This window comes from Macaca nemestrina, chromosome 9 (assembly GCF_043159975.1).
Source record: "Macaca nemestrina isolate mMacNem1 chromosome 9, mMacNem.hap1, whole genome shotgun sequence".
In the NCBI taxonomy this organism is placed as follows: Eukaryota; Metazoa; Chordata; class Mammalia; order Primates; family Cercopithecidae; genus Macaca; species Macaca nemestrina.
The window spans coordinates 87,592,461-87,610,299 of NC_092133.1; the positions used below are offsets into that span (position 1 = coordinate 87,592,461).

The 17,839-nt window shown below is 40.3% G+C and overlaps 1 protein-coding gene across 4 annotated transcripts in view; it reads left to right on the forward strand.

The window, feature by feature from the left end:
* The window catches only part of MARCHF8 (membrane associated ring-CH-type finger 8), a 144,473-nt gene that overhangs the window by 26,848 nt on the left and 99,786 nt on the right, over positions 1–17,839 (forward strand). For 2 of the 4 annotated variants that reach the window (XM_071070029.1, XM_071070030.1), the window contains exon 2: positions 11,595–11,687. The exons of the other annotated variants lie outside the window; for them this stretch is intronic. The gene's annotated coding sequence lies outside the window, so the exon portion shown is untranslated. The remainder of the gene's footprint in view (positions 1–11,594; positions 11,688–17,839) is intronic. 4 annotated transcript variants of the gene reach the window in all.

Below are 17,839 nucleotides of genomic sequence, written 5' to 3' on the forward strand. Positions count from 1 at the left end.
CCAGGTTCAAGCGATTCTCCTGCTCAGCCTCCTGAGTAGTTGGGATTATAGGTTCCTGCCACCACATCTGGCTGATTTTTGTATTTTTAGTAGAGACAGCGTTTCACCATGTTGGCCAGGCTGGTTTCGAACTCCTGACCTCAGGCAATCGGCCCACCATGGCCTCTTGAAGTGCTGGGATTACAGGCATGAGCCACCACGCCTGGCCACTTTTTATTTCTTTGCTGAGATTTCATACCTGTTCCCTCATTAAGACCATGTGTTGTTAACTTTCTCTTACTTTCAGTGGGTAACCGCTGAAATAAGCCTTATTCTGATATGGTAATTCTCATTTACTTTTGACTGGTGCTTACTTAACCTTTTTAGTCCTCATTTTAAACTTTTTGTGCTATTCATTGGGTATATCTTATGTAAATAATATGTAACTGAAGTTTATGTTTTATAAAATAATCTTATTTGTCTTTTAATTGGCAAGTTTAATTCATTTACATAGATTATGATTATTGATATATTTGTAATGAATATTTGCCATTTTACTTTGTGCTGGCTGTTTACACTTTCTGTGCTCCTTTTCTTTTTTGTTCTTTTTAAAAATATAATTAAGATTTTTTCACTTGATTTTTTTCTTATGGTATTTTTCCTCTGTATTGGTTTGGAAGTCTTTTTGTGGTTTATTCTTGAGATATTATCATAGAGTTAAATTAACAAAGCTGAATGAACCGTATCTTAATTGCCTGCCAAGACAAAGACTTTATCATCTCTCACATATGCAGAGGATTGGTTCCAGGACCCTCGTGTATACTACAGCCTGCATATATTCATATCCTGCTGTTGACCCAGCAGAACCTGCCGTTAAGAAAAATCGGGGCTGGGCACAGTGGCTCACAGCTGTAATTCTAGCACTTTGGGAGGCCGAGGCAGGAGGATTGCTTGAGGCCAGGAGCTCGAGACGAGCCTGGACAACAAAGTGAGACAGTGTCTCAACAAAAAATAAAAAAATTAGACAGGTATGGTGGTGCAGGCCTGTAGACCCAGCTACTTGGGAAGCTGAGGCAGTAGGATCGCTGGAGCCCAGGAGTTCGAGGCTGCAGTGAGTTATGATGGTGCCACTGCATTCCAGCCTGGGTGGCAGAGTGAGACTCTGTCTCGGAAGGAAGGGGAAGGAGAGAGGAAGGGAGGGAGGGAGAGAGACTTTCTGTATATATGTGGGTTTTGTATCCCTCATCTGTGTTTGGTTTAAAAAAAAAAAAAGCCCACGTATAAGTCAGCCTGCACAGTGCAAACCCGTATTGTTCAAAAGGTCAACTGTACTTTAATGACCTCCCCTTCCTCATGCCCTTAGCTTAAACACTAATTTTTGAGATTTTAATTTTCTCACTGTTGTTTTTTTTTTTTTTTTTGGAGACGGAGTCTTGCTCTGTCACCCAGGCTGGAGTGCAGTGGCCGGATCTCAGCTCACTGCAAGCTCCGCCTCCCGGGTTTACGCCATTCTCCTGCCTCAGCCTCCCGAGTAGCTGGGACTACAGGCGCCCGCCACCTCGCCCGGCTAGTTTTTTTTTGTATTTTTTTAGTAGAGACGGGGTTTCACCATGTTAGCCAGGATGGTCTCGATCTCCTGACCTCGTGATCCGCCCGTCTCGGCCTCCCAAAGTGCTGGGATTACAGGCTTGAGCCACCGCGCCCGGCCACTGTTGTTTAAATCCTGTTGCAAACTATTATTATTTTTAGCGTAGGGAATGTTTGCTGACAGGTACTTACGTGTTTAATACTTGAACGTCATTTCATCTGACATCTCAGATCTCCATTCTGAGCTCATTTTCCATTTTTCTACGGTATATTCTTTTGAAGTTTCTTTCTTTCTTTTTTTTTTTTTTTTGAGACATTGTCTCGCTCTGTCCCCCAGGCTGGAGTGCAGTGGCACGATCTCGGCTCACTGCAACCCCCGCCTCCTGGGTTCACGCCATTCTCCTGCCTCAGCCTCCCAAGTAGCTGGGATTATAGGCGCCCGCCACCACGCCCGGCTGATTTTTTGTATTTTTAGTGGAGATGCGGTTTCACCGTGTTAGCCAGGATGGTTTTGATCTCCTGACCTCGTGATCCACTGGCCTCAGCCTCCCAAAGTGCTGGGATTACAGGCGTGAGCCACCGCGCCCGGCCTGAAGTTTCTTTCTTTTTTTTTTTTTTTTTTTTTTTTAAATAAACTTATCTAAGCACGAGGTTTCTTTGGTGATCGTCTGCTGGTCATAAACTCTGTTATTTAGCTGGGAATATCTTGATTTCGTCTTTGTTCTTGAAGGATAGTTTTGCTGTGCATATGATGGCACTTGACAAGTTTCCTTGATAGTTCGAAGATAATATTCTACTGTCTGCTGGCTTGTTACTGGTGAGAATTCTATAGTCAGAGCTAATTGTAGTAGTCTGTCTTTGCTCTCTGTGCTTTAAAATATTTTCTTTGGCTTTATTTTGCGATTTACCACAATGCCTATGAGTCTAGGGGTGGATTTCTTTTTGCTTATATTGGTAGGTGTACGTTGTGCTTCTTAAATCTAGATTTGAATCTTGTATCTGTTTTTGAAAATTCTCAGCCCTTACCTCTTCATGTATTGCTTCTCTTCTATTCTCTGTATTGTTTCCCACTAGGACTCAAGTTAGTCATGTATGAGTCCATCTCAGTCTATTCTCAATATCCCTTAATCTCTTTAGTATTTTTTATTTCCCTAACTCTGGGTAATTTCTTCCAATTTGGCATGTAGTTTGGTAATCTGTCTTTAGCTGTGACTAATACGCTGTTTAATTAACTCATTTGGTTTTCATTTTAATACTTAGATTTTTAATTTGTGAAAGCAATGTTTTATTGTTTCAAACTGGCTGTTCTTAGTACTTTGTTGTTTGTTCATTTAAAAATTTCTTTACATAATTTGTTATTTAATAATTTGTTTTGGCTGAGCGTGGTGACTCATGCCTGTAATGCCAGCACTTTGTGAGGCCGAGGTGGGTGGATTACCTGAGGTCAGGAGTTCAAGACCAGCCTGGCCAACATGGTGAAACCCTGTCTCTACTAAAAATACAAAAATTAGCCGAGCGTGGTGGCACACGCTTGTAATCCCAGCTACTTGGGAGGCTGAGGCAGAAGAATTGCTTGAGCCCAGGAGACGGAGGTTGCAGTGAGCCGAGATCATGCCACTGCATTCCATCCTGGCCGACAGAGCCAGACTCTGTCTCAAAAAAAAAAAAAAAAAAAAAAAAAAAGTCTGTTTCATAATTACATTATCTGAAATGGTAGTGAAGGCAGTATCTGGTATTTGTTGTTTCTGCTTGCTCTGGCTCATAGAGATGTACTTCTCTATGTATATGGTAATCTTTTTATTGTAAGCATATTTTTCCAGATTTATTTTTGTTCCTTTTTTGACATATTTTGTTATTACCATATTTGAATGCACTAGACAGGTGCCTTGCCATCATAGAGAACTGAAATTCTTTTCCTGTGTATGGAGATGACATGGTTTCATCATAAAGAACTGGGAAGGGACTGTTACCTTTTTCATACTCCTTTTTCTCTTTGCCTAATTTCCCTTGCATATTTAAATATATCTTATCCTTGTATGTATCTTATACGAGGCTTTTTTGATTTTAAGGAACAGAAACTCACATCAGTGTTCTTTAAGAATAAAGCGTTTATTTTCAGATTACAAGGAAACTGGAGCTGAATAGCTGTCAGGATCCAACACAGTTCTAGGGAACAGCTGCACTTACTGCTCATTGCATTTCTGCTGTTCTCTTCATGTCTGCTACACTCTTTCTACGAGGCCAGATGCTGGGTCTGACCCGCAGACCCTGGCTGAACGATGGATGAAAAATGCACTCACACGCAGGTATCCAGTGAAAGAACGGGCTAGGGGAGCGGGCTAGGGGACTGGGCCGCTCACAGACCCCGAGAAGGGTGCTGTAAAAAGTCAGCAGCCTCGGCTGTGGCGGGCTGGCATTGCGGGCATTTATTCAGCGCAGATTTAATAACAATGGCTTTGAGTCAACACACTTGTGGGTAATCAACATGGTCGCCCTCCCTGGAGAGAGCAGTCCTGTGTGAGGATGATTAAAGGCCAGGTTCTGAGGCCTAAGTAAACTAACTTATCTGAATCAGTTTATTTACATCCCCTTGTTGTCTAACCTAAGCTTTCAGGCACTGGATAAGACGAGTCTGGCTGCCTTCAGCCAAATCCTTTTCCAAAGCTTTTGTAAAACCTCCTGGCCTTCCAAGAAAGTTTGCATCTTTCTACAATTGTTCCTACCACTCTGACCTGTCTTCTACAACCAGAAGGCTTCCTCATGTTCACATTATTTTTTCTCTATTTCATATCTCGTTTTTCTGGTTCTCAGCTCCCTCTCACCTCATCCTTGCTTGTGAATATTTGAGGATCTTCCTTCACTCCTTGTATCCTTTCAGCTTCACCTCCCTTTTAGTGCCTAATTTGTCAGCTTGCCTAACTAGCCTCTTCCCCAGCCAACAGATTGGCTATCCTTGGAGCAGCTGCCTGTCTCTGTGTTGAGGGGAGGAAGGATTCTGTGTTCAAATCTCACTGCCAAGGCCCCCTCCCTTGGAAGGGTGCTGTGATGTATACTTAGGGTGTATACTTCTAAGGTATTTAAAATTATTTTTGAAGCCACAAAGGTTATAAAAATAAAAGGCCTCTAACTTAGAAAATGAATGACCCAGTTGCAGAAAGATGTTTGGTGAATTAAAAATTTTTATACCATTCATTCTTGTGTGAAAACCATTATGAGTCTAATGCACACTTGGAATTTTTTTTTGTTTATGGGTTTCTAGCCAAGAAGGAAATGCAGGTTTCCAGTTATATTTATGGAGGTTTTAATCTCAAAGATTTAATGTTCATGTTTATTGAAATATCAGTATACATAAGAGCATCTTCAATTAAATGAAAACAAATTCTTATGTGTATGAGTTAGTAATAGAAGAAACGGCCAATGAAACCCCATCTCTACTAAAAAATACAAAAATTAGCTGGACGTGGTGGCGCATGCCTATAATCTCAGCTACTCAGGAGGCTGAGGCCGGAGAATCGCTTGAACCTGGGAGGCAGAGGTTGCAGTGAGCCGAGATTGTGTCACTGCCGTCCAGCCTGGGCAACAGAGTGAGACTCCATCTCAAAAAAAAAAAAAAAAAAAAAAAGGGCCTTAGGGACCATTATATTTCTTAAAAATTCATTATATTGTGTTCTGTATTATAAAGTCAGATCAAAAAATTATAGCACATTTGTGATGGTAGACACTTAACTGTCATCTATATACATAGCACTGTATAGTTTACAAGTGATTTTCACATTTGTTATGGCATTCATTCTTACCCAGAGCCCTGAGTTGAAAAGCATACAGGCAGGTTAAATTTACAGTATGTTTACTGACTTCTAATTTCTGGATGATGACAGGGCTAAAGTTATTCATTCCTTTCCTAAAATTCATATTCCTCCTGAATAATTGAAATTGGCCTAAATTACTACATTTTAAACTATACCTTTTCTTTTTTTAAAGATGTATTTACTTGGAATATTACTCGGTTTAAAAGGCAAGAATTGTCAAAGCACAAGTGGAACTTTATTATAAATTCTATATTAAATTTTTCTGATTTTACTACATATTTCTTCCCTTTAGGCCTCGATGTGTTCTATTTTATTCAAAATAGAAGTTTGATTTGTGGTACTACATAATTATAAAAAAAATCAGTTAATATTGAAAAGGTGAAAGATCGTTTGTACTTCTACTCCCATTTTCTCTCCGCGTGCTCTCCGGTCTGACCGTTAGTAGCTGGGTGTTACACATAGATATACATATGTGTATTTGTATGTGCACACAGCCTGCTAGTGCTGGAGGCAGAACTGAGAGCAGTGCAGCCACTGTTGTAGTGCAAAGGTCATTGTGTTGATAGGGCAACTGTCATGGCTGTGGCCATCAGGATGTTCCTTATTACCCATGCTGCTGTCAGTCCTGTGTCTAACAGCTGCTGCTTTCCATGCTGCTGATTCCTTGAAGTTTTACTGTTCTTCAGAGCCTGTTGAGAATGTCTTTAATTTGATTGTTTTTCTTAGAATGAATCACACAATACCACTCTGTCATCCCTTGCTTTTATGTAGGATAGTGTGAATGACAGATACCATGTTGTCCTCCAAGCCACTACTCTGTTCTCATGGTCTGTGGTTTAGATTAAACCTGGACTCTTGCTGTAGAATGAGTGTCCATTCCCCAAGATCCCTGCCCCCCTGGAGATTTCTAGGTGCTTTTGGTTAACAGGTCGTTGTCTGCCTTGACCCTGCTAGTATCCTCAGTCATGTACAAAATCTCTGTCTTTCCTGGAGTTGTCCCAGTGCAGACTCAGGCTGGGAGTCATGCTTCTGAAGAATAATGTATGAAAGTGATTTTTGAAAAAGAAGTGATTGACTAAGAGTTCATAAGATAATTAGAACTCTAGTAACACATTGAAAAATATCAGTGATCACTGGTCACTGATACTGATCACTGATATTTCTTACATAATATACTAAGTTACTACCAAATTTATAGCCAAGTCATTTTTTTTGTAGACCTGCATAAGCATATTTAACTAAAAGTCTGTTGAATTCGAGATTTGCATATTGCTTCTCTAGGTACCTGACCTAAGGCCCCTATTAATTTGATTCTATGTGCTTACCAGAGGCCTTTCCATCATTGTTATGGGGCTGCCTAAGCAGTGATAAGCCTTTGTTAAATGCAGACATGGAATGAGTCATTCTGCAGCCCATGCAGCCTCCTCTTAGCTGTGGGCCTGCCTCTTCCTGTCTTGGTTGCTCACTTCCATTTAGAGTGACCCTGAAACCACATTCCAGCCCTGTCTTCCTTTCCTTGGCACAGGAGGTCATATGGTCTTCTGTTTACAGTCAGACTTCAGACCTTTCCTATTTTCTTTAAGGACTGGTTGTTTTCCATTTGATGTTATTGTGCTGGTGATCCACAATGTATATTGTCAGAAAATAATACTTTGAATGCTTGTGGTAGCTAGAGGTCTGTGTAGGATAGAGTAGACAATGGGTAGGAAGTATTAAGAATAAACACCTTTTGGGCCAGGCGTGGTGTCTCACACCTGTAATCCAAGCACTTTGGGAGGCCGGCGCGGGTGGATCACCTGAGGTCAGGAGTTCAAGACCAGCCTGGCCAACATGGCGAAACCCCATCTCTACTAAAAATAGAAAAATTAACTGGGTGTGGTGGCACACACCTGTAATCTCAGCTACTCGGGAGGCTGAAGCAAGGAGAATTGCTTGAACCCGGGAGGTGGAGGTTGCAGTGAGCTGAGATTGTGCCATTGCACTCTAGCCCAGGCATCAAGAGTGAAACTCAGTCTCAGAAAAAAAAAGAATAAGCACCTTTTGTTGTTTAATGGTTATAGTTTTAGTTTTGCAAGATGAAAAAAATTCTGGATATCTGTCTCACAATGTTGAATGCTGTACACTTACAGATAGTTAATTTGATAAATTTTATGTTTTGTGTTTTTTACCACAAGAAAAAACAAGCATTTTTTTTATGGAACATAGACTTAAAAGCTTAAGTACAGGGTTTTGGATTTTTTATCTTTTTAATACTTGGTTCTATTTACTCATCCTTTACTACAAATTGGATCAATAGATTAGGGTTTTGGAAAGTTTAGCAGAGTAGAGAAGTATAGCAAACAGAATTCATTCATTTAACATTTATTGAGCACTTCCTGTGTAGCAGGCCCTGTGCTTTTAGTTGATAATTCAGAGAAATAAGGGACATGACCCCCAGATGCTTCTTGCAGAAAGAACTGGAGAAGCCATTTGTACTTAAAGCAGGAAATCCTGAAAAATTTTGTATGCCATTACCATTTTATTATTAAAGCATACAGACGTACAGTCATACATCAAAGTTTCAAAACTTTTATTATGGAGAATTTAAAACATACACAGAAGTAAAGGAGGAATACAGTGAATCGCCTTGTGCCTGTCACTAGCTGGCATCCACTCATAGCCTCTTTTGTTTCTTTATATTCCTCTCCCAGTCCATTTTTGAGGGTACATTCTTGTTCTTTTCATTTTATCTGTAAATATGTTAGTACTTTCAGTGAAAGATAAGGGCTGTTTTTCTTAGAACAAATCACACAATACCACTATCATCCCAGAGTTATTTCACAATTTTGTGTATGTGTTTGTGTGCACTGTGATTTTTTGCATCAGGATCTAAACAAGATCTACATATTACATTCAGTTGATAGGTTTTCTTTAATATCTTTTAAGCTATAGGTTTTCCTTATTTTCTTTTCTTTTTTTTTTTTTTTTTTTGAGACGGAGTCTCGCTCTGTCGCCCAGGCTGGAGTGCAGTGGCAGGATCTCAGCTCACAGCAAGCTCCGCCTCCCGGGTTCATGCCATTCTCCTGCCTCAGCCTCCCGAGTAACTGGGACTACAGGCGCCCGCCACCTCACCTGGCTAGTTTTTTGTATTTTTTAGTAGAGACGGGGTTTCACCATGTTAGCCAGGATGGTCTTGATCTCCTGACCTCGTGATCCACCCGTCTCGGCCTCCCAAAGTTCTGGGATTACAGGCTTGAGCCACCGCGCCCGGCCTCCTTATTTTCTTTGTTCTTGAAATGTTATTTACTGAAAAAATCATGTCGTTTATCTTGTGTGCTTGCTCATACTATTACATATGAATTTTGCGGAATGACTTTTTTGCTTTGAAACAGTGGTGACCACTTATTCTTCACTTGGATCCATTATTTAATCATGGGCATGCAAGATGTTGCAATTCTTGATGTTGCATCATTCCTTTTTCATTTATTTGCTGGAATACTACTATAGAGAAGTTTCTTTTTACAAACTATTCAGTTACCCAGAGGTATAACTTATACAGGGAAGTCAGGTTAAATGAGTGACTCTTTCTCTTTACTTATAACTCTTGGAGGGTCCCTAGCATTTCCAAAAATGGCCAGTGTTTTTTCCTTTATTTAAAAAAATATCATTATAAACAGATGCTCTTTTCTTTTTCTTTTTTTTTTTTTTTTTTTTTTTGAGACAGGGTCTTGCAATGTCCCTCATGCTGGAGTGCAGTGGTGTCATCATGGCTCATTGCAGCCTCAACCTCCTGGGCTCAAGTGATTCTCTTTCCTCAGCCTCCCAAGTAGCTGGGACCACAGGCATGCACGACCAAACACAGCTAATTAAAAAAGAAATCATTTTAGGAGAGATGGAATTTCACTATGTTGCCTCTAGGCTGGTCTTACACTTCTGGCCTCAAGAGATTTTCCCACCTCGGCCTCCCAAAGTACTGAGATTACAGGTGTGAGTCATCACGCCCTGCCAACATGTGAATTTAATATGTTTGATGATTTCTTAAGTTCATTGCAGTTATTCTTTAATGAGTTAATTAAATTAATTAATGACAGAGTCTCACTATGTTGCCCAGGCTGGTCTCAAGTGATCCTCTCTCCTTACCCTCCCTGGTAGCTGGGACTATAAGGCACAAACCAGTGTACCCAGCCGCAGGCCGCAGTTGTTCTTATTAATGATCAAATAGTCCCGTTTTTTTTTGAGACCGAATTTCGCTCTTGTTGCTCAGACTGGAGTGCAATGGCATGATCTCAGCTCACTGCAACCTCTACCTCCCAGGTTCAATCAATTCTCCTCCCTCAGCCTCCTGAGTAGCTGGGATTACAGGCATGCACTACCATGCCCACCTAATTTTGTATTTTGTATTTTTTTTTTTTTTTTGAGACAGAGTCTTACTCTGTTGCCCAGGCTGGAATGCAGTGGCGCAGTCTCGGCTCACTGCAGCCTCCACCTCTGGGTTGAAGCGATTCTCTTGCCTCAGCCTCCCAAGTAGCTGGGACAACAGGCACGCACCACCACGCCTGGCTAATTTTTGTATTTTTAATAGATACAGGGTTTCATCACGTTGGCCAGGCTGGTCTTGAATGCCTGACCTCAGGCAATCCACCCACCTTGGCCTTCCAGAGTACTGGGATTACAGGCATGGGCCTTAATTTTGTATTTTTACTAGAGATGGGGTTTCTCCATTTTGGTCAGGCTGGTCTCGAATTCCTGACCTCAGGTGATTCACCTGCCTTGGCCTCCCAAAGAGCTGAGATTACAGGCATGTGCCACTGCACCTGGCCCAAATTGTCCCTTCTTTGGCCAACGGGAGTGCCTTTACATTAGCTCCTGGGTCGTTTTGGCATGAGTGCCTCTGATGGCTTCTTGCTTTCTTGTGTGACAAGATGTCCAGGTTCATCTTGTACATTAACAGCCATAGATCTGGAATTATCCCTTTCTTCAACCAGCTCTGGTTCCTTTCAGAGGGAAATTGTATTTAGTGACCACAGTCTGGAAACTACAGATTGGTTGTTATTTCTAGGCCTTTTCAGAGGATGGGGCTAGGAAATACGTTGTTTTTAAGGTAAAATATTTTATGAGTTTCATACTGATTTTTCCAGTATAAACTTAGGAATAGATGATTTTGTTGAATTTCTTTAATTTTATATTTGTCTCATGCTAAAAATTTTGGTTCTAAATCATATTGATACCATTACTTATCAGTGTTACTACTAACAATATGATTACTGAAAATAGTTTAAGAATTAAAAGCACTTTCCCAAATTCTTTTCATTTTTAGGATAGGTTCCTCTAGGGATGTCTGGTAAAACTATTTTAAGTCATTTGAAGTAATTCCTTTTTGTATGATTGTACCACTAATTCAATAAATATTTAGGTTCATTTCATGTTGCTCTTGAATTTTAGAGATGATAGTTTTTCAATTATTTTTTAAACAAGTAATTATGGAAAACATGTACATGGTTCCAGAGCTAAATGTGTAAAACAAGGCAGAATCAGAAAAGTCTAGCTCTGATTGTGGTTCCCTCTATTTTTCTTCCCTACGTTCCATTTAAAACATATGAGCAAGAGTGTGTGTGTGTGTGCGCGCGCACACATCCATGCATGTGCACACACATATAGTTTCTGCCTCCTAATCCCATCTTAGGTGAATGGTAGCTCACTACATATAATTTTCTTCTTGCTTTTTTGTCTTCCTATTATTTCCTGCTGATTACTCCATAGAAGTATATAGGGGCATTCTTTATGCCTTTTTTCTATTTCATTGTGTGAATTTACCATAGTTTATTGTCAGTCCCATATTAATGGACATTTGGATTGTCTTTAGTGTCTTGCTGTTAGAAACAGTGCTGCAGTGAATACCTTGTACATACATACTTAATTTTGTTGTTGTTTTTTAGAGGGATATTTCAGTTTTAAATAAAACAACTTGACTTCAGGAGGTATTCAAGTGTAATGTTACTGCTACTGATGGATTGTTCTGGGAATAGTGGAGGATGCGAAAGGCCAGTCTTGTAATCTAGGGTAGTAATCTTTCTTTGAGTATTATGGGTCCTCTCAGTTCTGTATTATTGTTAAAAGCCACATTTATAGAGTAGCTTTTGTGTTTTCTAGTTTCACTCTGTTTAAGACTTCAGGAACGTTTGAAGCAATCGGAGCATAGAATTCTATCTTTTTTTTTTTAATTAAAAATTTTTTTTGTAGAGATGGGGTCTTGCTGTGTTGCTCAGACTGGTCTCAAACTCCTGGCCTGAAGTGATCCTTCTGCCTCAGCTTCCCAAAGCACTGGGATTACAGGTATGAGCCACTGCACCTGGCCAGAATTCTGGTATTTTAGGATTGTTTTCTAGTCTTTTATAGTTGTTTTATATATACTCAATTTGTCAAAAAATTTTAAGGAAAGTAATATGCCTGTATGGATGCTTTCCAAAGTATTCAACTTAGGTTTTATAGAAATAGTAGCTTCTTACTTTTGTAACCACATTTTTGTCCATTTGTGATCAGTTTATATAGTATTCAATTATACCATTGCAGAATGAGTACAACTGACATAGACAGGTTTGGAGATTAAACAATAGGTTTTTGATAATGTACACAACTCAACTGGTAGTAGCAGAAATATGCACATTGTAAGAGAGTAGCTTAATAAATATGAGCATTCTTTATTTTCTGGGCATTCACTAATATATTTTAAGGGAGGAACGATAGCACCAGTTCACTTCTAAAATTTTCCAGTTCCTAGTAGGAGCCTGGCACTTAGAAGATGCTTGGAAAATGATGGATGAACCAATTCATTGTTTGGGTCAGACTATGAAAATACGTGCTTGTCCATTTGTTTGCTTAGGATAAATGAATGAAATTTTCTAGGTCTTCCCAAAGGGATTTAAAATAAAGTGAAAATCTCTTAAGACGTTGTAGCTGACTTTAAAAACCATTTCCTGATTTACATTTATATTATTTTAAATTTGGTCTTGGGTTATTATTTTGATGATCGACTACAACTTTTTTTGGCTTTTATTATAGTTTTTTCACTAAAAGGTGTTTTCTAGGTGGAGAAAATGAAAAAGAATGGATTCCGGGATCATAAAGTGAATAATAGTTTGTAGTTTTTGTTTTTGTTTTTAAACATTCTACCACCTGTGTGCCAGTTAGTAATAAAACTACTAGTTTTTAATAGACATTAACCACCTTTGGGATTTCACCATGGGAAAATGGGAGCAGTATTCCTTTTCTTTCTTCCAGCTTCTTTAGTATATATACATATCACAGTCAGTGGTGCAGAAAGGTTAGGAAACTGGAAGGATACAAGGTTTAGTCATAAGGAAGCGCAAATTAAAGTTCCTGGAATATTTCACCCCTGCTCTGTATGGAACACCTTAGGGAATACTAAGGAAACATGATGGTACAGAAGACTGCAGGGATTGCTAAAAAATATGCAACAGTCCAGGGAGTATATAGCCTTTTAAGTAGGCCAGGCTTTATACCCTGCAAGGAATGATCTAAACTGTTTGATATATTGTGTCAGAGTTCTCCAAAGAAACAAAACCAATAGGGCGTGTGTGTCTGTGTGTGTGTGTGTGTTTGTGTGTGTGTGTACAGATATACCTGTGTATATATAGATAGATAGATAGATAGAGATGGGGGGAGAGAGAGATTTGTTTTAAGGAATTGATTCATATGATGGTGGAGACTGACAAGTCTAAAATCTGTAGGGTGGGCTGGCAGGCTGGAGGCTCAGGGAAGAGTTGATTCTGGAATTGAAGACTGAAGGCAGTCTGCTGGCAGAATTGCCTCTTCTCGGGGAGGTCAGTCATTTTATATTAAGGCCTTCAACTGATTGGTTGAGGCCCACCCACATAGCAGGATGTTTTACTCAGAATCTACCAATTTAGAAGCTGGGCGTGGTGACAGGCACCTCTATTCCCAGATACTTGGGAGGCTGAGGCAAGAGGATCGTTTGAGCCTAGGAGTTCAAGTCCAGCCTGGGCAACATAGTGAAACCCCATCTCCTAAAAAAAAAAAAATTGCGTCTCTTAAAAAAATGTTGAACTCAGACCAGGGGCAGTTGACAGAAACTCTTGGTATCCTTTCTGTGTATCTTCCCACTCCCAATCGGTACCATGGTTTTATGCTCCTAATAACAGACTTCTGACTTATGGTAATATTATGTGCACAGGGCCTGGTGAATATTTACTTTCCAGTTGTCAGAAGAATTAGACTAAAACAGTTTTCTTGTGCATATCTGTTTTGAGAAGCAGGTCTGGCATTACTCCCATTGTGTATACATCTAGGAGAGGAAATTTCAGCTGAGTCATGTATTGACTTGAGACCTAGAGCAGGTGGATCACTTGTCCTCTCTGAGTGTTTCCTCGTCTGTAAAATGGGAATAAATCCTGTCCTGCCTTAAAAAAAAGTCTACCAATTTAAATGTTAATCTTATCTAAAAAAATGCCTTCACAGAAACATTCAGAGTAATGTTTGATCAAATATCTGGATATTGTGGCCTAGTCAAGTTGACATGTGAAATTAACCACCACTTATATTGAAAGACTGTTTTTATATAATTAATGTCCACCTGTAAAGAAATTGGGTAAGTGCTATGGGTAGTAAGGAAGGGAAAGGGGAACGTGTTTTGCTTGTAGAGAAGAGATGCTTTGAGGTATGGTCTGAAGGCCAGAGAATTTTGGGCCTGATAGGCAAAGAGGGAAGAACATCCCAAGAAGGTGGGACAGAATGAACAAGGGTAAGGTTGACCATGGCATGTACGGGGGTCCTTGAGAAGATTTGTCCTACCTGGGCAGACATATCTCAGATGGTCAGGGGATAAGGTGAGTACTGAGGCAAATCCTGTTCTGGTTTTTCTGGTTTACTGCAGTATGTAGAGACTATGCTTGTTCCGGCCTGAGATGAAAGCTGGCTGGTGCAGAGCAGTGTGTGCCATTGTCCTTATATGCTGCGTTGTACAGTGGCATGCTGAGAATTCTTTCTGCAGGAAGCACTTCAAATGGAGTATAATTGGCCTTCGATTTTTCTGTTATAAACTTTGGCCACAGTTTCTTCCTCTGTCAACCTACTAAAGATGCTTCACAAGATCCATGTGTTTGTTAAGGAACATAAGATCTTCAAGAAGTATGGATTGCTAGAAGGAATTCTAGTCTCTAAACCTTGGGAATATTTTTGGATCTATTTATTAATGTTGTTCTGTAGTAGAAATAGAGTTTAGCACCTTTTCCCCCATATTACAAAGATCATAATTAACTTTGAATATATAATAGGTATGAAAACGCCTGAAAAAAAATTCTGCTGATAAAAACTATTATTATCAGAGGGAAAAGTAGGGAAAACAATATGTGGTAAATTTTACAAAATGGTTCCTAATGAATCACCACCCCCCCGCACCTGCACCGCTCCCAGCTCTGCCTGTTTGCAGTGTGACTTCACTTGTTTCTCCCATTGTCTTAGTCCGCGTTGTGCTGCTGTAACAGAGTACCTGAGATGGAGTAATTAAGAAAGTACAGAGATTTAGTTCTCACATTTCTGCAGCCTGGGAAGTCCAAGGTTGAGGGGCTCACATCTGGTGAGGGCTTTCTTGCTGTATCATCCCATGGTGGAAGGCAGATGGGCAAGAGAGCACATTCATGGGACGGAGAGAAGGGAAGGAGGCTGAACTAATTCTTCTATTAGGAACCCACTCCCATGATAACTAACCTACTTCCTCAATAACAACATTAATCCATTAGTGAGGGCAGAGCCCTCATGGCCTAATCACCTCTTACAAGTCCCATCCGTCAACACTGTTGCATTGGGGATTAAGTTTCCAATACATGAACTTGGGGGACACATCCAAACCACAGCACCCATCAAGTGGTAGAGTCTCTTTTCCCCCTTCTTGACTTTGGTCTCAATCATGTGACTTGAATGGGACATCAGCGGACACAGTGTAAGCAGGGGCACCATGTGTAGTGGGTGAACTGTCTTGGGATGCTGCTGCCACAATGTGAAAAAGCCTAGAAGAAAAGGCCACATGGAGAAGGCCCTGCCTTCCCTGCTGAGCCCAGCAAAGCAGCCTATGTAAGTCAGGTAAGGGCAGCAGAAGAGCTGCCTAGCCAATCCATGGAATTACGAGAAATACGAAATCATGGATGTTCAAGCAACAAAGTTTTGGGTAGTTTGTTACATAGCAAGAGAAAATGGAACATCTTTTGGTAAGTGGCTGGAATCCATGCCTCCAGTTCTAATCTTGGCTTCATTACTGAGCCTTCAAGGAGGGAGGCAGAAAAGTAAATAGGTTTCTTCTCTAATGGTATGGTGAATACCCAGGGAGAACTCTGGGCTGCTGGAGCCTTGACCTCTCCTTCCCTTTCCTTATCTGTAGGGATCAGACACTGTTCTCTGCAGGGCAAGCACTGAGGAGCTCTTGTAGGAGTTTGAGAAGGTAGACTATTTCTTTTCTTTTTCTTTTCTTCTTTCTTTCTTCTTTTTTTGAGATGGAGTCTTGCTCTTGTCACCCAGGCTGGAGTGCAATGGCATGATCTTGGGTCACTGCAACCTCCACTTCCCAGGTTCAAGCAATTCTCTTTCCTCAGCCTCCTGAGTAGCTGGGATTACAGGCGCCCCCCCCCTCCCAACACTTGGCTAATTTTTGCATTTTTAGTAGAGATGGGGTTTCACCATGTTGGACAGGCTGGTCACACGAACTCCTGACCTCAGGTGATCCACCTGCCTCGGCCTCCCGAAGATTATAGGCATGAGCCACCGCACCTAGCCAAAGGCAGACTATTTCTGTGCTTGATGGATTGAAGGTGTTTTTCAACTCCAAAGGCAGTTAGACTCATACTTCTGTTTCTCAGAAGTGAAATGCTAAAAGAACCCTAACAAATCTTCTCTTTTCCCTTTTCTTAACTTTGAGTGTTTTCAGTATTTTTGTATTCTATTACCAAGGGAATACTGTGGCTATTCCATAATTTCCGTGAGATGCAAACTCTTTCAGAAAGCCCAGACATTAGTCCAGGCCCTTTTCCCAGTAATCACACCTTGTTTACCTAATTCACATACCTGCCAGAGTGGTTGTACTGAGGTCTTCCCAAGTCGTGGAAGGAGTCCCGATAGCATGCACTGTCTGGAGCTGAGTCCTGCCTGCCCCACATTAGCATCTCACTCTCACGCAGCTGTGGTCTCTCTCTGTTAGTCTGGGGATTCTAAATTGCATACACTGCCTTTCAGTCTACAGCCTGACAGCTCTCTCTCAGCCAAGCACTTGCATTTGGACAAGACTTCCAGCTTTAGACTTTGTTGTTTTCCTTAGGGGCCTAGTTTTTATGGAATTTCTTCCTACTGGGTAGCATTGTTGGCACACCTTGAATCCATTCTGCCACTCTTCTTGGCTTCAACCTCTGAGGTTGTGTGTTGGAAATACCTCGCATAGTCTACTAGAATAAAGATGAAAGAACATAAGGATATGGGCTATAGTTTTTAAATGCAGTGTTTCTTTTCTGTGGCTTGTGATACAAATTTGTAAGTGCACTCAAAATGATACAGTTAAATACCTGCCATGAATTAGACCTGTTTGAGGCATATCTTAGTGCCTTAAAATAACCCACTTTTGAAATATCTAATTTATTATCTTTGCCAAATTTTAGGCAGATATAACCATTGCTTTCGTTAAGTGTCCCTCTGTATAGACAAAAAAGGCAGCAAAAGGCATGTCACTCTTTAATACTTCAAATGTGAATTCCATGTTGTCTTCTATATCCATAGGGATTATAATAACTCTTCTTTACTACAACAAAGACGGGAACATATCATGTTTTATCTTAGTCCTTCCCGTAGCAGTGCCACTGTGAAATTAAAAAAAAACAAAACCACTACATATTTTAGGTTCACCTGGTAGGTTGCTGCACGCTATCATATTTAGCCAAGCATAAGTTGTGCATTTTTATCCATTCTAACATCTCTGAAAGTGGCACCTTGGAATCCCAGGTTAGTCAGGGGCAGTTATGGTCTAGTTGCATAAAACTTTTTTGTTGGCACCTTCTGTAAGATCAGGCAAATGCTAGCAGCTGAGAGTCCTTGAAATATGGCTGTGAAAACTTGGGCAAGTTGATTAATTTCTTTAAGCCATGCATGAAAGGGGGATAAAATTTTGTTTCTTTCCCTCCTGGCACTGCTGTGAGATTTAAATGAAATATCATGTAAAGTACTTATGATTTGCAAGTGCTTTCATCTAGTTTTTTCCTCCAGCATTATTACTCACAGGCAGTATGTTTATACTTTTTAGTTTCTTCAGATACTTTTATCTGTTTAAATCATTTATGTTTTGGATTTTTTTTCCCACTTATCTTCAGTATTGCATATTTATTATTGTTTTAACATTTATTGTACCCTTTATTACCTCTAGTAATGATCTGAATTTTTTTGGTGGGGGACAAAGTCTTACTATGTTGCCCAGG